Genomic DNA, 23,317 nt, shown 5'->3' with positions numbered 1-23,317 from the left:
TTGTTTATTTTTGGTCTAGTTCCTTTCACTTAGCATAACCATTTTGGGATTCATTCATCTTGTTGCTTGCATCAATTTTTCATTCTTTTTAAATGTTGAGTATTACTCCCTTGTATGATTATACCCCAATCTGTTGATAAATGACCTGTTGATGTCCATTTGGGTTGTTTTCAGTATTTGTCTATTGCAAATAAAGGTGCTATAAACATTTGTGTACAAGTCTTCGTTTGTACATAGAATTTCTCTTCTCTTGGGTAAATGCTTAGGAGTTTAATGTCAGGATGTCTCAGTAGGTGTATGTTCAGCTGTTTGAGACATTGCCAAGCTATTTACCAAAGTTGTACCATTTGGTATTCATAACAGCAATGTATGAATGTTCCAATTCCATCTACCCTTGCTACCACTTGGTATGGTCAGTCTTGTAATTGGTGCTATATTACTGTGGTTTAAATTGCATTTCCTAAATGAAAAATCATCTTGAGGTCTTTTTATTTGCTAATATTGCTTATTTATTATCTACATATTTTCTTTGATAACGTTAATACAAATCTTCAGAGAAGTTTTAAGGGTTTTTTTTTTTTATTGTTACATTTTGAGAACCCTTTGTATATGCTAGGTAAAAGTCCTAAATTTATCAGATTTCGTTTTGATCGTTTTTGTTTGTTTTTCAGTTTATGGCTTGACTTTAATTCTCTGGAAAAGCAGTTTTAAATTTTGATGAAGTCCATCTTTGTGTTTTTACTGGTGTTTCTAAGAACTTGTTACCACACTCAAAGTGACAAAATTTTCTCCTGTTTCCTCCTAGACATTTTATAGTTTCAGGTTTTACATGGAAATCTATAGCTTATTTTGGGTTAGTTTGTGAGTCACGTATTAAAGTGCTCTCTCTCTCTCTTTCTATTATTATTATTTGCACATAAATACTCAACTGATTTAGCAACATTTGTTGAAAAGACTACGTTCACTACATTGCCTTTGCGCTTTTGTCAACAATTAGTTACCCATATATGGATGGGTCGACTTCTGTCTCTCTATTCTGTTCTGTTGACTTACTTAATAGATTTTTACAACACCACCATGAATATCAGTTTCTCGAAATCATGTAACCCTTCACGGTAACCCTTAAATGTTGTTCTTTTTCAAAGCTGTTTCAATTAATCTACATCTTTGTATTTTCATGTTAACTTTTGAATTGGCTTGTGAATTTCTTAAACTTAACAAACAAACAAATCCTGTTGAAATTTTGAATGTGATTGCATTGAACCTATTAGAAAAATGTGGGCAAAACTGAAATTTTAAAAATACTGATTTGTTCAACTCATAAACAAGGTATAGCTCTCCATTTACTTGTGTTCTTCTAATTTCTTTAAGCAAGGTTTTGCAATTTTTTCTGTATAGATGTTTTACATATTTTCTTAGATTATCAGCATATATTTCATATTTTTGATGCTACTAGAGACGGCATTGTCATCATTTGTAATTTTAATCTCCAAATGTCTCTTGATAGTATATAGAATTATAATAAAATTTTTTATACCAACCATAGATCTTGAAACACTTATTTTTTCTAATAATTTGTATGTGGTGTGTGTGTATGTGTATTCCACTGGATTTTTACATAGATAATCATGTCATCTATAAATAAAAGCATTTTTATTTCTTCCTTCCTGGATGATTTTTATTTCTTTTCCTTGCTAGATTTCATATACTAAATAGACACTCTAGTAAGCATTGAAAGAATGTGGTGAAAGTGTATGTCCTTATTTTGTTCTTGATCTTGGAAGAAATCCATGTTAATACCATTAAGTATGCTGTTAACTGTATATTTTTCATAGATACTCTTTATTCATTTGAAAAAGTTCCCTTTTATTCCTAGAATGCTGAGAGATTTTTATCAGGAATGGGTATTGATTTGTCTACGTCTGCTTTTTCTACATCTATTGAGATGATCGATATTTTAGTTTTTTTCTTTTTAATTTTTTAACATGATGAATTACATTGAATAATTATAAAAGGGTAAACCAACCTTGGGTTCTTGGAATTTATTATCATTTTAATATATTGGTGGATTAATTCTGCTAAACTTTGGTTTAGAATTTTTCCAAGTGTGTTAATGAAGAATATTGATCGTAATTTGCTTTTCGTGTAGTGGCTTTGTCTGGTTTATGTTTTAGAGCAGTACTCCTCAATGTCAATTTTCTGGAAGGTTTTTGTGGAACTGGTACTATTTGTTCTTTAAGTGTTTGATATAGTTTATCACTGAAGTCATCTGGACATAGGTTTTCTTTTTTTTTATAAGATTTTTAACAATAGATTCAGCTTCATGGATGTAATACCATTTAAAGAATTCTTTCTTGAGTGTCGTTTGTTGGGCATTAGTGTCTTTCAAAGAATTCGTCCACTTTATTAAATATTTAATTTCTTAACCTTACATTTTTCTTTGTATTTTCTTATTGTCATTTTAATATCTCTAGAATTTGTATTAATGCAACTTCTCTCATTCCTGATACTGTTCATTTTTGTCTTTTGTTTTTTAAATTAGTTTGGTTTAGAAGAAAAAGTTCATTTTTCTTCTTGATGAAACTCTTTTCTTCATTGAAATTACTTTTTTTGTAGAAAATAAAGTCTATTACTTTTGTTTTCTATTTTATTAACTTCAGCTTCAATGATTTTTTTCTTTCTTCTACTTAATTATGTTTTAGTTTGCTCTTCTAGTTATAATTTCTTAAGATGAAAGCTCAGTTCATTGATTTCAGATTTTTTCTTTTTTAAATATATCTGTGCTGTGCTTTATGTTTCCCCTTTAGCATTAACTGTAGTGGTATGCAACAAATTCTGTTTTTTTTTTTTTTTTCATATTTATTCAGTTCAAAATACTTACCAATTTCCCTTTAGTTTCTGTTGTCTCATAAAGCCCTTGGGAGCTTCCTGTTTTTGGTTGAAATCTGAAACAGCCTCATCTCCCTTACTGAGAGGGCAAGAGCGGGACCAAAGACAGGCAGGCTACTAGGTGGAAGGTTTAATAAGCAAAGGGAACTTACATACAAGGCCTGTCTCAGGTGGCAGCAAGACTAGTTAATCCCCTACCCACCCTCCAAATATTAAAAATTTATACAGAAGCCTTAACTAGGCTCAACCATGCACACTAGGTAGGTGTTCTCATCACATCACTGTCTCAAATCCTTGGAGCAGCTCCTGGGAGCAGGAAAGGCAAACAGAACCCACATTTGATTTGATTTTTTTTTTTTTTTTTTTTTTTTTTGATAGAGATCACAAGTAGGAAGAGAGACAGGCAGAGAGAGAGGGGGAAGCAGACTTTCTGCTGAACAGAGAGCCCAATGCTGGGCTCCATCCCAGGACCCTGAGATCATGACCTGAGCTGAAGGCAGAGGCTTAACCCACTGAGCCACCCAGGTGACCCAGAACGTACATTTGAAAGACAGGGAAGGGTATGAGGAACTGCACATTGCTGGTCCAGCTCACAGGTCAGTTGAAGGTCATGCCTTTTCCATGACCTTCCCAAAACTCCACCCTTTATGACTGTCTCTTATCTTATAATCTCACGTACTTCCATCTTCTACAGTGTGCCCTGAGCAGTCAGCAAGGGGTTTCACCAGCATGCAGGTGGCTCCTTTGGTGGCCCTCTGGCTGTCCTGGAGGCAGATGCCACAGCAATAACACAGGTACATGTAAGAGAAAGCAATGAGTCCAAAATCAGTGACACGTTTTTTTTTTTTTTTTTAACCAAGAGACCAAGATCCCAACCACTGGTTTATTAAGTCCCCTGCGCTGAGAGTTGGATCATTTAGGGCATTTTCTTTATCTCTCTATGACTTAATAAAGATAATACATTAGCAGATGTATTAGGTATGAACACATAAGATTCTGTTTGGGTAATGGCACGGGTGCCTCCTTGAGACATAGGGATAATGTCTAAGGCCATTCTATTTTTTTGAAGACTCTCATTAGAGTCATTTTGGCATTCAGTAAGAACAGGCTGTGTTGACTATCATTTAAGGCTTGTTGAGTGAATTTAGTAAGGGCTTCTCTGTGTTCCATAACCTCCTCTAAACCAATGGGGAGCAAAGATAGCAGCCAAATAAGAAACCAGTAGAAAACAGAATGTGCCCACCTGGCTTGAGGAGAGGAAGGTTGGCAGTTTTAGGAACCTGACCTGGTTGTACATACCTCTGTGGGAGGCAGCACTGCCAGGCATGAGGAGATGGCCTGGGGACAGGATATGTCAGACCAGAACCCCTATCTTCTCCTCTCTTTCAGTGATGTGTGTTCTAGTCCATGTATATATTTCAACATGGTCCATCTTGCATCAGGACAACAGAATTTCAGTGGAGATTGAATAATTTCCCCTCACCCAGAGGGTGCAAATAGCTCACTCATCTTGGGGGATATACTATGGCAAATTCCAGTAGATAATTTTTTTTTCCCCCAGTCATAACATGGCTTTGTGCTCTCAACAGCATGGAACATTGATCCTCAGTGAGAATCAGGTCAATGGCTGTTTCCCAAGACTTCCATACCTTTATGGTATTTGTGCCTCAGCCAGGGTCCCCAGTCTGGCATGTGGGGTGACAGGCCCTACTGGTTGATCATTCAAATTTATTAAAGCCTGGGATAGTACTTTAGTCCACTCAGTCGAGGTGGTTTTACCTGTTAATTTAATCTGCTGTTTTAATATTTCATTTTTCCTTTCTACCAACCCTGCTGCTTGCCATTTATAGAGGACATGGAACAGCCAATGTCAACTCTTTTGCCCAGTCTTGTACATCATGACCTTTGAAATGTGACCCCTCACTACCATCTCTCCTAATACTCAGCTTCTCTCATCTCCTAATGGTGGTAGTCTGGTTTCCCAGTGACAGGGGAAAGCTTGGATTAGGTCAGATTCAGTGTCCACACAAACTAAGGCATACTTAGAACCCTCACTCGGAGAAAGGTGGCTAATATAATCAGTTCGTCAGTTCCTTACGGCTTGGAAACTTCAGTGGATGGTCCCAGAATCTTTCGGCAGTTGTCCTGGGCATTGTTGAAGAATACAGAGGGTGTGCTGTTACTTCATGAACCAAGTCACTGTATTTCAAGGGCAATCCAGCATCCTTGGCAATATGCCTTCCCACCAGGCACTGTGGAGGTCCCTCTTTCATTTTATTTTATTTATTTGACAGAGAGAGAAAGAGAGAGAGTACACAAGCAGGGGAAATGGCAGGCAGAGAGAGAGGGAGAAGTAGACTTCCCACTGAGCAGGGAGTCTGAGGCGGGGCTTGATCCCAGGACGCTGGGATCACGACCTGAGCCGAAGGCTGACACTTAACCAACTGAGCCACCCAGGTGCCCCAGTGGCCCCTCTTTCTATGCGCCCCATCTGCTGAATCTATTGAAGGGTCAGTAGTTAGGGTTTGTAACTGAGCTAGAGTATCAGCTTTCTGACGGCCAGGGGATATCAGTTCCTTGTGAGCTGGGACATGGAGGACAGCGAAGAGTGCCACAGGCTCTTGCAGATGGACCCAAATGTCTTTCCACATATGCAGCCCCCACAAGGGTTTATGTATCATCATCCATCCCTTGGCTTCCCATTGTCCAAGTCATAGGATTAATCCCTCTGAAAACAGCCCCACTGTTAGTACAAAGGATTAATGACCAGGACTCATGAGTGATCACCAGACAAACTGCTTTGAGCTCAGTGCACTGGCTGCGTGAGAGGCTCTCCCTGGAGAAACACGGGGATCACCACTAGGAGTTGTTGCTTTGTTGGGGTAAAATGGGTTTCTGTCCCCTTACAGAGCCAGGACCAAAATCCTAGGGGCACTCCCTATTCTGTTATCTCTGCCACAGTGCTCAACTCATCCCTTCTGGAGTCATACACACATGTAACTCAAACGGAAGCCCTGCTTGAGAGATGCCCAGAGATTTAATCTACTTAACTTGAACTTTTGCTTTTTCACTGCTGCTCTGATCTCCAGTCCCATATGTACCCTTTCTTTACCAGGTGGTATAAGGAATGGAGGCGCTGGGCCAGGTGGAGAATAAAAGTCTTCCAGAACCCCATCATCCCTACAAAGGCTTGTACCTTATTAAGTACAGCTTTTGGGGCAACATGGGTTTTACCCCACCAGCAACATCCAAAATGTTATAGCAGTGCCCGGGCTTTGGATTTTCGGTAGGTCCATTACCCATCTCCTCCCTTACAGATGCTCTAGCAAAGGCTACGAGTGTCCTGCAGCAGAAGCAGGTCTTCCCACGTTAATACTGTATCATCATTAAGGGGCCCATTTTACTGATGTGGGGAAGGACAACAGGGACAGGTCCCAGTTACCATCCCATATATGGTGGTGCTGTGTAGGCAGACTTGAGGGAGCACTGAAAAGTTCATCATTGTCTCTCCCACATGAAGACAAATTGATCTTAGTTATCAGAAACATGTGCTTATCCAAGTGTTTTCCACAAATCTCCTTGAAGGTGAAGCACTTTTACAAGACATTTTTTTATTTTATTTTATTTTAACCAAGCATCAGAGTAAAACAATAACTGAGAATGACAAAAAAACTTAAAAATGGCCATGCTTAAAGACTGGAGGAGAGGTCATTATGATGAAATTGACAAGAGAACTTGGTTATTTATATGACATACATTTTAAAATTGTGATTGGTGAGCACTTCGGTGGCTCAGCCGGTTAAGCATCTGCCTTTGGCTCAGGTCATGATTCAGGACCCTGGGATCAAGCCCCTTATAAGGCTCTCTGCTCAGTGGGAAGCCTGCTTCTCCCTCTCACTCTCCCTGTGTGTTCTCCCTCTCTTTCTCAAATAAATAAATAAAATCTTAAAAAAATTGTGATTGGTAACATTAAACCAGGACATATCAGATATTAGTAATTGTATACAAATATATCCTAAAGAAAGTTTAGCACCACTTTTGAGTCGGCAATGCTTCTCATCAAGTTTAACATAGACAAAAAAATAGTTGTTAAAAAAAAAACTCAACTTTTTTAATAGATAAGACTCAGTTTCTTAAGTAATAAAAAACCTGGTAAAGAAAAAACATGGAATCTTTATTTTCTAGGCAGATTACATTATAAGTAAAGGAAAAAATTTGTTTATAATTTCTTATTAAAAGCAGACCACTAATCTACAAAAACTTTTTCCTCCTAACAGAGAGAAAACCAAACTTTAATTTTACTATGGTATATTTGTGAAATCAAAACTCTCTTCTAAAACAAACAAAAAAACCTTCCAGAAATCAAATCTAATCTTAGCTTGACTACAGGTAAAATTCTTTTCTCAATACTCCTTTTCCGCAAACCTTCCACAGTTTTCTAAACCCATTCAACTGTCATTCCAAAATTCCAGCTGTGAATTGGGTACCCACTCCCATGGCTTAAGTTTTTCATGGATATTTGTGATCTTTTGAGGGTTAATTTTGGGGCAAGGGAACTTCTCCAGCACTGTGTATTTTAAAAAGCCCTTCTCCCCGCTTTTTCCTTCAGTCTCTGTGGGCAAAGGTTATCTACTGGTTGTTTACATTTCAAAAACATGATAAGGTTTACAACTCAAAAGGACACAGAAAGAATGTAAGTTTTCTCTTGGAGCTTTTGGGGTGATCGCTATTTAAAATGTTCTTTGTATAAAGGATCCCAAGTCATGGGATATTTTGTCTGTTCCCTCATCAATCACCATAAAAGCGTCCTCTTCATTCTCATCTTTCCCAGAAATTCCACCTCTTAATCAGGCTTTGTCACCACTGCCTGGATCTTAATCAGAGGCAGCATGCACCCTCCTAGCTTTGCAAAAGAGCATGCTAAGCACTCCAACTGATTATCCTGCTCTCCCACTTTGGCAGCTGGCCCACGCTAGGCGGACTAGTGGACACCCACACACCCTTCTCTAACTTCGGCTTTTCCAACTTTCTAACCCAAGCTTCAGCCTCTAGTTGGGCATTGGTGGCCAGCCGAGCTGCCCACCGTAGAGACCAGCCTGATGCGGCACCCATGTGCTTCTCTTTTCTGCCAGAGGGCGCTGTCCGCAGTTTCTCCAATAAGTCCATTACAGCAGGCAGCACTCCCGGGGAGGGGGGCGGTCCCTGGAGTCATGCCCTGGTCCACAAGCATCTGATGTACTGACCACCCTCCCCACATAAAAATCAACGGATCCCCACGAGATCCCTCATTCCCATGGCTTGTTTCTTCAGTCTCGTTGCTGGCTCACCAGTGGTTTGTTTGCAACCCTCTTGGGAGTTTCCTCCGTGTACCCTGAAACCAGCCCCATATTCACCAAGGGCAGAGAGAGATGAAGGAAAGAGGCAGGCCTTTCCAGATTGGTAGGGGGCAGGTTTAATAAGCAAAGGAAACTTAGATAAAAAGCTCATCTTGGGCTGTTATAAGACAGTGAAACCCCACGCCCACCAATTTAAAAGTTTGTGTAGAGACCCTAATTAGGTCCAGTCACCTACACTATGCAGATGTTCTCAACAAGACACACTATCTCAAGCCTATGATCTTGGAGCAGCCTCTGGGCATGGGAGAAGCAAGAGGAATCATATCCGGAAACAGAGGAGGGGGTGAGGAGTTTCCCAGCGGTGAGCTCACGGGCCAATTAAGAGTTACATTTTTTTTCCCCAATAACCTTCCCCAACAACTTCTTTGATCAACTGGTTATTTAGAAATGTGTTATTCAGTTTCCAAATATTTGGGGATTTTCCAGAGATCATTGTGTTATAGGTTTTTTTTTAATTTTTTAAATATTTTTTAATTTTTTTAATAAACATATAATGTATTATTAGCCCCAGGGGTACAGGTCTGTAACTCGCCAGGTTTACACACTTCACAGCACTCAACATATGTGCTATAGGTTTTTAATTTAATTCTATTCTAGGCAGAAAACAAACTTTCTATAACTTTACTTTTAAATGTATTGAGGCCTATTGTTAAAATTTTCATGTCTACTTAAGGAGAATGTGTATTCTGCTGTTCAGTGGAGTGTTCTAAAAATGTGCAACAGGTGAAAGTAGTTCAAGTCTACCACATCCTTGATGATTTTGGGGGATTTATTATCCTATCAATCATTGAAAGAGAAATATCTAAACCTCTGACTATAAATTATAGTCTTACCTGTTTCTCTTGTAGTTCAATCAGTTTTTGTATCATATATTTTAAAGCTTTGGTAATAGAGGCGTAAGTATTGTGGATTGTTATTCCCTCTTGAGGAATTAACCCCTATGTCATTATGAAATGAACTTCTTTATCTCTGTTAATAATGTTTGCTGTGTATTTATCTGTCTGAAATTGATGTAGCCATATAGCCATTCCTGGTTTTCTCTGAGTAATGTTAACATGGTGTATCCTTTTTAGTCCTTTTACCTTTTTTTTTTTTTAAGATTTTTATTTATTTACTTGAGAGAGAGCAAGAGTGAGAGAGAGAGAGAGCACAGGGGGAAAGGGAGAAGCAGACTCTCGGCTGAGCTAAGAGCCTGATGCAAGGCTTGAGGGCAGGACCCTAAGATCATGAGCTGAGCTGAAGGCAGACACTTAACCCACTGAGCCACTTAGGTGCTCCAGTGCTTTTACTTTTAACATATTTTTTCTCTTTACACTTAGGATGTATTTCTTCTAGGTGACATATAGTTGAGTCTTGTTATTTTATTTGTTTGTTTATTTTAAAAATATTTTATTTATTTATTTGACAGTGAGAGACACAGCAAGAGAGGGAACACAGCAGGGGGAGTGGGAGAGGGAGAAGCAGGCTTTCTGCCCAGCAAGGAGCCAGTGGGGGGCTGGATCCCAGGACTCCGGGATCATGATCCAAGCCCATGGCAGAGGCTTAAGGACTGAGCCACCCAGGTGCCCCGAGTCTTATTATTTTATACAACTTGACAATTTCTATCCTTTGGGTGTTTAAACTATTTACATTTAATATGATTTTGATATAATTAGATTTAAATCTTTTTGATATTTGTTTTCCATTTGTTTCAACTTACCTTTGTTTCCTTTTCCTTTTCCTGCCTCCTTTAAAAAAAAAAAAAAGATTTTATTCCTTTATTTGAAAGAGAGAGAGTGCCTTCACAGGAGCAGGGGAAGAGGCAGAAGAAGAGAGAGAGGGCAAGAAGAAGACTCCCTGCTGAACTCAGAGTGAGGAGGGCAATGTGGGGCTCCATCCCAGGATCTTGAGATCATGATGTGAGCCAATGTCAAATGCTTAACTGATAAGCTACCCAGGCATCCCTTGCTACCCACTTTTGTATTAATTAACTATCCCATTTTATCTCCCTTTTGGTTTATCAGCTATCTCTTCAATATGTTATTTCTGTAGTTGTTTCAGGATTTATAATACCATCATGACTTATTGAAGTGATGTTATGCAACTTAATGTATAGGAATAGAACCCGACAATACGATACTTCCATTTCTCTTCTCCCAGCTATCATGCTAATGGTACCATATATTTCATTTTCATATATAATATGAACACTAAAATACATAGTTATTATTTTTACTTAAAGAGTAAATCATCTTTTTTTGAAAAAAAGAAGATTTTATTTATTTGTGTGTGAGAGAGAGAGAGAGAGAGCACATGCTCTGGGGAAAGAAGGGGAGAAGGAGAGCGAATCCCCGGCAGACGCAGGGCTTGATCCCACAACTCTGGGATCATGACCTGAACCAAAATCAAGAGTTGGCTGCTCAACTGACTGAGCCACCCAGGCACCCCAGGAGTAAATCATCTTTTAAAGACATATTTACCCATGTAGTTACTATTTCTGATTCTCTTCATTTCCCCCCTAGATCTACATTATCAGCATGTGACGTTTTCATTTGTCTTGAAGGACTTCCTTTATCATTTCCTGTTGAGAAGGTCTGTTTGTGAGGAATTTTTTCTGCTTTTTGAACACATTTGACAAAATTGAAGCTATTAAGCTATTATCTATTCAAATATGTATTTTGCTTCACCCTGAACCCCTCTTGCCTGCCAGGGACTCCAATCACATGTATATTAGGTGGCCAGAAGATATCTCACAGTACCCTAATGCTTCCTTCTTTCCTTTCACTTTCCCTTCCTCCCCCTGGCCTTCCTTCTTTCTCTCGTCCTTCTTTTTTAAAGTTATTTCTCTCATGTTGCACGTTTGATAGTTTTTATTGTTATATCTTCAAATCCATTAATCTCTTTTGCTGAATGTGTCATTAATACCTTTCAGTGTGGTTTTCTTCTTACACTTCATAGTTTTCATTTCTAGAAGTGTGCTTTGTTGTTGTTGTTGTTGTTGTTTTTAAAGATTTTATTTTAAAGTAATCTCTACACCCATTGTGAGGCTCAAGCTCACAACCTAGAGATCAAGCGTTGTCATGTGCTCTATCAACCGAGCCAGTCAGGTGCCCCTATCATTTTAAAAAATATCTTCCATGTCATTATGCAGCTTTTTAAATATATGAATAAGAACATAGAACTATTTTAATGTCTGGACCTTTTAATTCTAACCTCTGAGTTGCTTTTGATTATTTTTCTCCTCCTGACCTCATCTCCCATAAGGGTCATGTTTTTCTGACTCTTGGCATGACTTTTAATCTTCAATTGAAAGCCAGGCATCATTAATTTTACCTAGGTCAATGCCAGATATTTTTGTGTTCCTGTAAGTATTCCCAAATCTTATTGTGAGAGGCATTTGAGTTATATAGAAAGAGTACAATCTTCCTGGTTATTCCTTTTATGATAGGCAGCACCAAAGAAGTTCTACCCTGGGGTTAACTATTCTCCATAACCAAGGGAAGATTTTCTGAGGATTCTTCTCAGTGGTCTATGAACTGTGCTCTTTTTCAGCCTTGTTGTTGAGAAAGGGCATTATTGCCTGCCCTGACTGAACACTGTGTAGTATTTCCCTCTTCTTCTTGGAGGGTTCTTTCCCCCAGTTTCCTGGCAGTTCCCTCACAGGCATGCTCTGCTCTGCCCCCTGCTGGTTGCTCACAGTGGACCCTCTGCAAATGTCTTCTCTCTCTGGGCAGCTGTTTCTCTTTCACTCTTCTCCAAACTCCTGTCTTTCTCTTTCTCAATTCAGGTGTCTTCCAGTACCCTCCTCCTTTCCCCTTCCCTGCGTGTGGCCTGCAAACTGTAACCATGACAGGCAACAGAGCTTACCTTGTTTGTTTTCCATCTGCCATGAATCATGGCCCCTTGTTGTCTCATAAGCAGTGTTTTGAGAACTGCTGCTTTATGATATGCCTGGTTTTGTTTGTGTTTCAAGTGAAAAGGTAAATCCGTGTTGGCTTTAAGCAAAAGTCCAAGAGAAGGATTTCATAATTAATTACTTACATTTTTCTTTCTGTTGGAGCTACTGATATCTCTGAACGAAGATAGTTTGAGCTGAAAGAATCCCTGGGGAAAAAATTCTAGAACATGACTTTCTTGCCTCTGTGTCTAATAGAGTTTCTATTTCCAAGTTGATGACAGAGCTGTCGCTGTCAGCCAAGCTGACAGTGCCTATGAGTCACCTGTCCAGTCACACTTGCTATTTCTGTCTCCAGTTCTTACAGACATTGGTGGCTTCTCTTCTTAAACCTTAGATTTAGAGGCAATTGACCTAATCTGGTCAATTTTGGGATCTCTCTCTCTTTCTTAGTTTAAGTGATTGTTTCTTGCTTCCTTTGAATCACTTTAATCAATAAAGTTATTGCTAAACCACTACAACCTTTGGTCTGTAGCATATTTACGTATACCCTGACAGCAAAGGCTGGTTTTTACATTTTAAAGTGTTATTAAAAAAAAAAAAAATACACAGCAAAGACTGTAAGGGATCCACAAAGTCTAAAATATTTACTCTCATTCTTTGCACAAAAAAGTTTGCTGACTCCTGATATAAATAACTTAATGTTTATGCTGTGTTTATTTCTCATTAAAGATGTGCACAAGGACCCTGAATTTGGACTACTGGAGTTCAAATCCTGCTCTTTTACCATCTCTGTAATGAAGGCAAGTTACTTGATATTTTAGTACCTTGATTTCCTTAATTGAAATCTTTAACTGATATCTTATTATCTTGATTTCCTTAATTGAAAGATATAAATATCATGCTAGTAACTCATAGATCTTCACATCTAGTAGCTTATAGATAGAATTTAATGGGATAATGCTTACATAAAACTTCACGTCATGCCCAAGATTTGTCAATAGTTCAAGAAATGTTAGTTGTTTATATTATTAGTTCATTTTCTTCCTGTTTTTATAAAGTGCTACAAGTGTTTCTAATAGTAGGTTCTCAACCTCTTACAATAAATTCTGGCCAAATAACTTAAAGACTTTCTTAACCTAGGTTTAATTGTGTTTTGTAAACATTGCTTAGAATTTGTTGTTATTATTGTTGTTGTTGTTCTTGAAATAGTGTGCTGTAGAATGTACCCTGACTTGGCACTTGTTTCCTTAGCAATAAAAAAAAAAATTAATCAATTAAATTTAAAAATTGCTTTTCAACTTTTCTTTCTTTCTACTTTGTAGAGATTTTCTGAGTTAATCAGGGCTCTGCAAGGCATTTGTGTCAGTATGAGAGTGGATGGTGTATATAAGTGAATATTATTTCAGATATTGGGTTACCTTAGAGTACTTCACAGAGTTAGGCTATCTATGCTGGTTTGGAGACATGAGCAGAATATGCATACTTTCCTGAATCTATCACTCAAGTTTTTACATCTTAGTGAGTAAAATGAGCAAATTTTAAATATCCAACCTTCACAACTTAGTATCTCCAAACGTACCTTCTTTGCACCTACATTTACTTCCAACTTCAGCCCTACCATGATCATTTATCTTCATCCCCACAGTGTGCATGGTATTAATCTGCCAAGGATTCCATGGACCAGAGACTTGATGGACCATGTTTCCTGGGAGCAAATTTTAAACATGAGAGAAGTAAGTGGTTCTGAGCATTTGCATAGTTGGGAAACTCAGAATTCTAAGTAGGAGTATTAGCCATTTGGCTTGTACCTGGACCATAAGAAAATCTAAGTGGCTTTGAACATTATTGAGTTGGTTCTTAGTTGGGACACAATTAAACTTAATGGTCCATATCATACGTCAGTGAACAGTTACATGGCTCAGCTCTTCCCTGGCTCTTTTACTCCATTAAGAGCACAGCTGACAGATCATTTATAATTCTACCATTAGAGAATAGACAATCCAGTAGTAGTATAAATTATTCAAGTTCAGTAAAGTAGCCTATAAGACTGATGGCAGAAATCCACCTTAATACATTCATAAATGTCAAATGATCTGCCTTCACTAAGCCCTTTTCTGAAATATGCTTATATGGGACCAAGTCTTCTATTTGTTTGCAACAAATCTCAAACATTATGAAAAACATTCGAGTGAGCAATTTTTCCAAATATTATGACTATGATATTAAGCACATGTGTTACATTTTGGAAATAATGTAGGATACCTAATATTTAATTTTAAAATAGCTGATTATACATTTCAGTAACTGAAATACCAAAATAATAGTATCAGGATATTTTGTTTTCTCCAAGTTATTCTAATTTACTTTCACAGGGAGATGTGGATTAAATATTTTTCTCATTTACATTTTTTGGTTATTCATTTATTTAACAGCTCTCTTGAGTGCCTTCTTTCTTTAATACTAACAGTGTAAACAGTAATGAATATACATAGAGCCTATTCTCATGCTGCTTACCGTCTAGAGTGGCTAAAGAAAGACAACAAATTAAAAATAGCTACATGTATACAATTTTATTCATGTATTTAACATGTGCAAGCACTATTTTGGATGTTGGGAATTAGTAGTGAAAAAGACAAGGTCCCTGCCTTCTGGGAACTTATGATACAGTGGCAAAAGTTAAGAAGTTAAAAATTAGGGACACCTGGGTAGCTCAGTCGGTTAAGCATCCCACTCTTGGTTTCAGCTCAGGTCATGAACTCATGGTTTGTGAGAGTTGGGCTTTCCTGCTCAGCTGGGAGTCTGCTTGAAGATTCTCTACCTCTGACCACCCCATCCCCCTGCAATGCTCTCATGTCCTCATGCTTTCTCTCTCTCTAAAAAATAAATAAATCTTTAAAAAAATTAAATAAGCATACATGGCAATAATACAGATGCCTTTAAGCAGAGTGAAAGTCACATTTTTATTATGAATCGGGTCCAACCTGCAGAAATTCTTCAGTTTTACTTAAAAGTGAATAAAATAGATTCACTTCTTCTAACTTGTCTTGAAATTCCTAATACAAAGTAGCAGATGGCACCATCACCTCGTTCAGTTCTGCCAAATTTTGCTAAATATTTTTGATTAGTTTGTCCTGACTTCACTCAGATCACACACCCCATGGAATCTGGTTTCATTTTTTTAGTTATCCTGTACCTTTCTTAGTCACGATCCAATGTTCCCAATAGAGCTCCCCTGCGCCAGGGCCCATGAGTAGGCCGAGTCGTCTCGGTGTGTTATCCAGGTGGCCACACATGCCCCAAACGAGAAAGGGCCCGATTTGGGCAGAACGCTCAAGAGAATTGGCCAGAAAATGCCCGGTGAACTCGCTTTGGGTGCCGCACGTCTGTAGGTACGCCCTCTGGGCCTTGCCCAGCATCCGGAGCGGTCGCATCCGAACCCAGCCAGAAAGGCCTCCGGGAGGCAGGCTCCAGCGAGGCTGATGCCTCCTGCTCCTCAGCCTCCGGAGGTCCCCTCCCTGGAGCTGTCCAATTGGGTCAGGCCTGCCCCCGAAGCCTGGGCACGAACCCTCGCCTACTTTCTCAGCCTTCCCTTTCCAGGGACCTGTTCCTCGGGGCTTCCAACTGGGGCACCCTGAGTTGGCACCACGACCAACCCTCCCAACCCAGAGAAAACGGTGCCTTTCGGTGCTTCAGACAAGCCTTGGAGTGAGAGAAACCTTTGTGTCCCACGGAGGTCAGCCCCATCCTTGGGCACCCCAGCTGCTCGAAAAGTCGGAGGCGGACGCCCGGCCGCATCCCGTCCCTCAAATCTGATCCAGGAACGCTCCCCTGCGCTGGGGCCCCGGTGTGGGCCGTGTCATCTCAGCACATTTTCTGGGTTGCCACGACATGCCCCGAGCGAGAAAGGGCCCTCGGCCTCTGGGAGCACAGCGGTCTGCAGGGCTGCCCAATGCCGGCCAATTCTCACGAGCGTTCTGCCCAAACTGATCCTAGTTTGGGCAGAACGCTCGTGAGAATTGGCCAGAAAATGTCCAGCGAACTCGCTTCGGGAGCCTCATGTCTGCAGGGACGCCCCCGGGGCCTGGGCCGGCGTCCTGAGCAGTCACGTCCGAACGCCGCCATAAAGGTCTCCGGGTGGCAGGCTCTGGACAGGCTGACGCCTCCTGCTCCTCAGCCTCCAAATGTCCCCTTCCTGGTGCTGTCCGATGGGGTCAGGCATGCCCCAAAGCCCGGGCACGAACCCTCACCTACTTTCTCAGCCTTCCCTTTCCAGGGACCTGTCCCCCAGGGCCTCCAATTAGGGAACCCTGAGTCTCGTGCCACGACCACCCCTCTGAACCCGGCGCAAACAGTGTCTTTCAGCGCTTTGGACAAGCCTTGGAGCGAGAGAAACCTTCGTGCTCACACGAGGTCAGCCCCATCCTTGGGCGCCTCAGCCGCCCGAAAAGTCGGAGGTGGACGTCCGGCCGCAACCAGTCCCTCAACTCTGCTCTGGGTATGCTCCCCTGCGCCGGGGCCCCCGGGTGGGCCGCGTCCTCTCGTCACGTTTTCCGGGTGGCCGTGACATGCCCCTAGTGAGAAAGAGCCCGTGGCCATGGGGAGCAGGGTGGTCCGCGGGGCTGCCCAATGCCGGCCAATTCTCACGGGTGTTCTGCCCAAACCGAGCTCGGTTTGGGCAGAACACCCGTGAGAATTGGCCGGAAAAAAAAAAAAAAAAAGAATTGGCCGAAAAATGCTCAGCGAACTCGCTTTGGGCGCCGCATGTCTGCAGGTCTGCCCCCTGGGCCTTGCCCAGCATCCGGAGCGGTCGCGTCCGAACCCCGCCAGAAAGGCCTCCGGGAGGCAGGCTAAGGTGAGGCTGACGCCTCCTACTCCTCAGCCTCTGGGGGTCCCCTCCCTGGAGCTGTCCGATTGGGCAGGGCCTGCCCCGAGGCTGGGGCACGAATACTCACCTACTACTTCAGCCTTCCATTTCCAGGGTCCTGTGCCTCGGGGACACCATCTGGGGAACCCTGAGTCCCGAGCCACGACTCCCCTTCCCACCCCGGTGCAAACAGTGCCTTTTGGCGCTTTGGACAAGCCTCAGAGTGAGAGAAACCTTCATAAACTCACGGAGGACAGCCCCATCCTTGGGAGCCCCAGCCGCCAGAAAAGTCTGAGGCAGACACCTGGCCGCAACCTGTCCCTCAACTCTGCTCCAGGAACGCTCCCTTGTGCTGTGGCCCATGGGTGGGTCGCGTCGTCTCAGCGCGTTTTCCAGGTGGCTGCAACATGCCCCGAGCGAGAAAGGGCTCTCGTCACCGGGAGCAGGGTGGTCCACAGGGCTGCCCAATGCCGGCCAATTCTCATGAGCCTTCTGCCCAAACCCATCCCTGTTGAGAAATGGCCAGTAAACGCCTGGTGGACTCGCTTCAGGCGCTGTACCTCTGCAAGGCTGTTCCCTGGGCCTGGCCCGGCAAGCCAAGCGGTCGCGTCCGAACCCCGCCAGAAAGGCCTCCGGGAGGCACGCTCTGGCGTGGCTGACACCTACTGCTCCTCAGCCTCTGGGGATCCAATCCCTGGTGCTGACTGATGGCGCTGGGCCTGCCCCGAGGCCCAGACACGAACCCTCACCTGCTTCCTCAGCCTTCAGTTGCCAGGGTCCTGTGCCTCGGGGCCTCTAACAGGGGAACCCTGAGTCCTGCGCCACGACTCCCCCTTGCACCCTGGTGAAAACGGTGCCTTTCGGCACTTCGGACAAACCTCAGAACGAAAGAAACCTTTGTGCCCCCACAGAGGTCAGCCCCATCCTTGGGCACTGCAGCTGACTGAAGAGTTGAAGGCGGATGCCTGGCCACAACCTGTCCCTCAACTCTGCTCTGGGTACGCTCCCCTGCGCTGGGGCCCCCGGGTGGGACGCGTCCTCTTGGCGCATTTTCCGGGTGGCCGCGACATGTCCTGAGCGAGAAAGGGCCCTCGGCCACGGGGAGCAAGACGGTCCACAGGGCTGCCCAATGCCGGCCAATTCTCAGGCGCGTTCTGCCCAAACCAATCTTGGTTTGGGCAGAACGCGCCTGAGAATTGGCCAGAAAATGCCCGGGCAACTCGCTGCGGGTGCCGCACGTCTGCTGGGCCACCCCATGGGCCTTGCCAGGCATCCCGAGTGGTCGCGTCCAAACCCCGCCAGAAAGGCCTCCGGGAGGCAGGCTTAGGCGAGGCTGATGCCTCCTGCTCCTCAGCCTCTGGGGGTCCCCTCCCTGCCATTGTCCGAGGGGGTCAGGCCTGCCCTGAAGCCCGGGCACCAAGACTTGCCTACTTTCTCAGCCTTCCGATTCCAGGGTCCTGTGCCTCGGGCCCTCCACCTGGGGCCACCTGAGTCCCGTGCCATGATTACTCCACCCACTACAGTGCAAAATGTGCCTTTTGGAGCCTCGGACTAGCCTCGGAGCGAGAGAAACCTTCGTGCCCCCACAGAGGTCAGCCCCATCCTTGGGCGCCCCAGCAGCCTGAAAAGTCGGAGGTGGACTCCCGGCTGCAACCTGTTCCTCAACTCTGCTCGGGGAACACTCCCCTGCGCTGTGGCCCCCGGGTGGGCCGCGTCATCTCTGTGCGTTTTCCAGGTGGCTGCAATGTGCCCCGAGTGAGAAAGGGCACTCGGGCATGGGGAGCAGGGCAGTCGCAGGGCTGCCCAACGCCGGCCAATTCAAACGAGCGTTCTGCCCAAAGCGATTCTGGTTTGGGCAGAAGTCTCGTGAGAAGTGCCCGGAAAACGCCTGGCGGACTCGATTCAGGTGCCATACGTCTGCAGGGACACCCCCTGGGCCTGGCCCGGCATCCCAGGCAGTCGCGTCCGAACCTTGCTAGAAAGGCCTCTGCGAGGCAGGCTATGGCGAGGGCTACACCTCCTACTCCTCAGCCTCCAGGGTTCCCCTCCCTGGCGCTGTCTGATGGGGCCGGGCCTGCCCTGAGACCTGGGCATGAACCCTCGCCTGCTTCCTCAGCTTTCCGTTTCCAGGGTGCTTTGCCTCGGACCTCCAACTGGGGAACCCTGAGTCCTGCACCTTGACTCGCCCTTTCACTCTTGTGCAAATGGTGCCTTTCAGCGCTTCAGACAAGCCTCAGAGTGAGAGAAACCTTCGTGCCCCCACGGAGGTCAGCCACAACCTTGGGCACCTGAGCTGCCCGAAATATCGGGGTCGGACACCAGGCTTCAACCTGTCCCTCAACTCTGCTCCGGGAAATCTCCCCTGTGCTGGGGCCCCTGTGTGGGGCACGTCGTCTCTGCACATTTTCCGGTTGGCCCTGACCTGCCCTGAGCGAGAAAGGGTCCTCGTCCACGGGGAGCAGGGTGGTCCGCACTGCTGCCCAACGCCAGCCAATTCCCACGAGCGTTCTGTCCAAAGTGATCCTGGTTTGGGCAGAACGCTCATGAGAATTAGCCGGAAAATGCCTGGCAAACTCGCTTCTGGAGCCGCAAGTCTGCAGGGCCGCCCCCTAGGCCTGGCACAGAAATCCCGATTGGTCGTGTCTGAACACCGCCTGAAAGGCCTCCTGGAGGCAGGGTCCGTTGTGGCTGACGCCTACTGCTCCTCAGCCTTTGGGGATCCCCTCCTGGCACTTTCCGATGGGGCTGGGCCTGCCCCGAGGCCCGGGCACGAACACTTGCCTGCTTCCTCAGCCTTCCGTTTCCAGGATCCTTTGCCTCAGGGCCTCCAACTGGGGACCCTGAATCCTGTGCCACGACTCCCCCTCCCACTCAGGTGCAAATGGTGCCTTTTGGGGGGTCAGACAATCCTCAGAGTGAGAGAAACCTTCGTGCCCCCACGGAGGTCAGCCCCATCTCTGGGCACCCCAGCTGCCTGAAAAGTCGGAGGCAGCTGGCCGGCCACAACCCGACCCTCAGCTCTGCTCTAGGAATGCTCCCCTGCGCCAGGACGCATGGTTGGGCTGCGTTGACACGGCGCGTTTTCCCGGTGGCCATGACGTGCCCTGAGCGAGAAAGGGCCCTCCTCGCGAGGATCAGGGTGTTCCGCAGGGCTGCCCAATGCCGGCCAATTCTCACGAGCATTCTGTCCAAACTGATCCCGGTTTGGGCAGCACGCTCATGAGAACTGGCCAGAATACGCCCGGCGAAATCGCTTCGGGAGCCACACATCTGTATGGATGCCCCCTGGTCCTGGCCCGGCATCCCGGGCAGTTGAACCGAACCCTGCCAGAAAGACCTCCAAGAGGCAGGCTCCGGCGAGGCCAATGCCTCCTGCTCTTCAGCCTTTGGGGTTCCCCTCCCTGGCGCTGTCCAATGGGGCTGGTCCGGCCCTGAGGCCTGGGCACAAACCCTTGCCTGCTTCCTCACATTCTGTTCCCAGGGTCCCGTGCTTCGGGGCCACCAACTGGGGAACCCTGAGTCCCGCTGCACGTCCACCCCTCCCACACTGGTGTAAACGGTGCCTTTCGGCACTTCGGACAAGCCTCGGAACCAGAGACACATTTTGCGCCCACGAAGGTGAGCCCCATCCTTGGGCGCCCTCACTGCCCAAAAAGTCAGAGGCCGGCACCCAGCGCAATCCGTCCCTCAACTCTGCTCCAGGAACGCTCCCCTGCGCCGGGGACCCCGGGTGGGCTGTGTCGTCTCAGCGCATTTTCCGGGTGGCCGCGACATACCCTGAGCGAGAAAGGGCCCTTGGTGACGGGGCACAGGGCAGTCAGTCCACAGGGCTGCCCAACACCGGCCAATTCTCACGAGCGTTCTGCCCAAACTGATCCAGGTTTGGGCAGAACGCTCGTGAGAATTGGCCGGAAAATGCCCCGCGAATTCGCTTTGGGCGCCGCTCATCTGCAGGGACGCCCCTGAGCCTGGTTCGAAATCCCGAGCGGTCACGTCCGAACCCCACCAGAAAGGCCTCCGGGATGCAGGGTCTGGTGAGGCCGACACCTCCTACTCCTCAGCCTCCAGGGGTACCCTCCTGGTGCTGTCTGATGGGGCCAGGCCTGCCCCGAGGCCTGGGCATGAACCCTCGCCTGCTTCCTCAGCTTTCTGTTTCCAGGGTCCTGTCCCTCGGGGCTTCCAACTGGGGATCCCTGAGTCCCGTGCCACGACTCCCCCTCCCACCCCGGCGCAAACAGTGCCTTTGGGCGCTTCGGACAAGCCTCGGAGCAAGAGAAGCCTTCCTGCCCACAAGGAGGTCAGCCCCATCCTTGGGCATCCCAGTCGCCCGAAAAGTTGGAGGCGGATGCCCGGCCACAACCCGTCTCTCTCAAGTCTGTTCTGGGTACACTCCCCTGCGCCGGGACCCCGGGAGGGCACTTGGCCATGGGGATCAGGGCTGTCCACAGGGCTGCCCAATGCTGGCCAATTCTCACGAGCGTTCTGCCCAAACCGGGATCAGTTTGGGCAGAACGCTCGTGATAACTGGCCAGAGAAAACCCAGCGAACTCCTTTGGGGCGCCGCACGTGTGCAGGGCCACCCCCTGGGCCTGGCCCAGCATCCCAAGCTCGCATCTGAACCCCGCCAGAAAGCCCTCTGAGAATCAGGCTCTGGCAAAGCTAGATGGGGCTCCCGCGCTGGCTGATTGGGCCGGGCCTTCCTGGATTCCCGGGCATGAACCCTCTCCTGTTTCCTCAGCCTTCAGTTTCCTGGGTCCTGTGCCTCAGGGCCTCCACCCGGGGAACCCTGAGTCCCGCGCAATGACCCCCTCCCAGCCCAGTGCCAGCGGTGCCTTGTGGTGCTTTGGACATGCCTTGGAGGGAAACCTTCGTGCCCCCACTGAGGTCATACCCATCCTTGGGCGCCCCAGCCGCCTGAAAATTCAGAGGTGGACGCCCGGCCACAAACACTCCCTCAACTCTGCTCCGGAAATGCTGCCCTGCACCGGGGCCCCTGGGTGGTCTGCGTTGTCTCGGCACATTTTCTGGGTGACCGCGACATGCCCTGAGCGAGAAAGGGCCCTCGGCCACGGGGAGCAGGGCATTCGCAGGGCTGCCCAACGCTGGCCAATTCAAACGAGCGTTCTGCCCAAAGCAATCCCGGTTTGGGCAGAACGCTCGTGAGAATTGGCCAGAAAACACCTGGCGAACTCGCTTCACGCGCCGCACGTCTGCAGGGACGCCCCCTTGTCCTGTCTCGGCATCCCGAACGGTGGCGTCCGAAACCCGCCAGAAAGGCCTCCGGGAGGCTGTCTCCAGTCGGGCTGACGCCTATGGCTCCTCAACCTCTGGTGGTCCCCTCCCTGCGCTGTCTGATGGGGCCGGGCCTGCCCCGAGGCCCGGGCACCAATTCTCGCCTGCTTGCTCAGCCTTCCGTTTCCAGGGTCCTGTGCCTCGGGGCTCCAACTGGGGAACCCTGAGTCCCGCTGCACGACCACCCCTCCCACCCTGGCACAAATGGTGACTTTTGGCACTTCAGACAAGCCTTGGAGCGAGAGAAACCTTCTTACCCCCGTGGACTGCAGCCCCATCCATGGGCACCCCAACCGCCCGAAAAGTCGGAGGCGGATATTAGGCCACAAGCCATCGCTCAACTCTTCTCCCAGGACGCTCCCCTGCACCAGTGCCCCCAGGTGGGCCACGTAGTCTCGGCGTGTTTTCCGGGTGGCCACGACATGCCCTGAGTGAGAAAGGGCCCTCGACCCCGGGGAGCAGGGCCGCCCAACATCGGCCAATTCGCACAAGCATTCTGCCTAAACCGATCCCGGTTCGGGCAGAACGCTCATGAGAATTGGCCGGAAAACGCCCGGCGAACTTGGTTCGGGCACCGCACGTCTGCTGGGCCGCCGCCTGGGCCGGGTCCGGCATCCCGAGCGGTCGCGCCCGAACCCCACCAGAAAGGCCTCTGGGAGGCAGCCTCCGAGGAGGCTGCCGCCACTGCTCCTCAGCCTCCGGGGGTCCCTTCCCTGGAGCTGTCCGATGGGGCCGGGCCTGCCCTGAGGCCCGGGCACGAACCCTCGCCTGCTTCCTCAGCCTTCCGTTTCCAGGGTCCTGTGCCTCGGGGCCTCCAACTGGGGAACCCTGAGTCCCACGCCATGACTCCCCCTCCCAGTCCAGCACCAGTGGTGCCTTGTGGCGCTTTGGACATGCCTCGGAGCGAAACCTTTGTGCCCCCACTGAGGTCAGCCCCATCCTTGGGTGCCCCAGCCGCCCAAAAATTCAGACGTGGACGCGCGGCCACAAACCCTCCCT

This window comes from Enhydra lutris, unplaced genomic scaffold, assembly GCF_002288905.1.
Source record: "Enhydra lutris kenyoni isolate GAN:26980312 unplaced genomic scaffold, ASM228890v2 scaffoldscaffold7, whole genome shotgun sequence".
Lineage (NCBI taxonomy): Eukaryota > Metazoa > Chordata > Mammalia > Carnivora > Mustelidae > Enhydra > Enhydra lutris.
Note: the sequence above shows the minus strand (reverse complement) of the source record.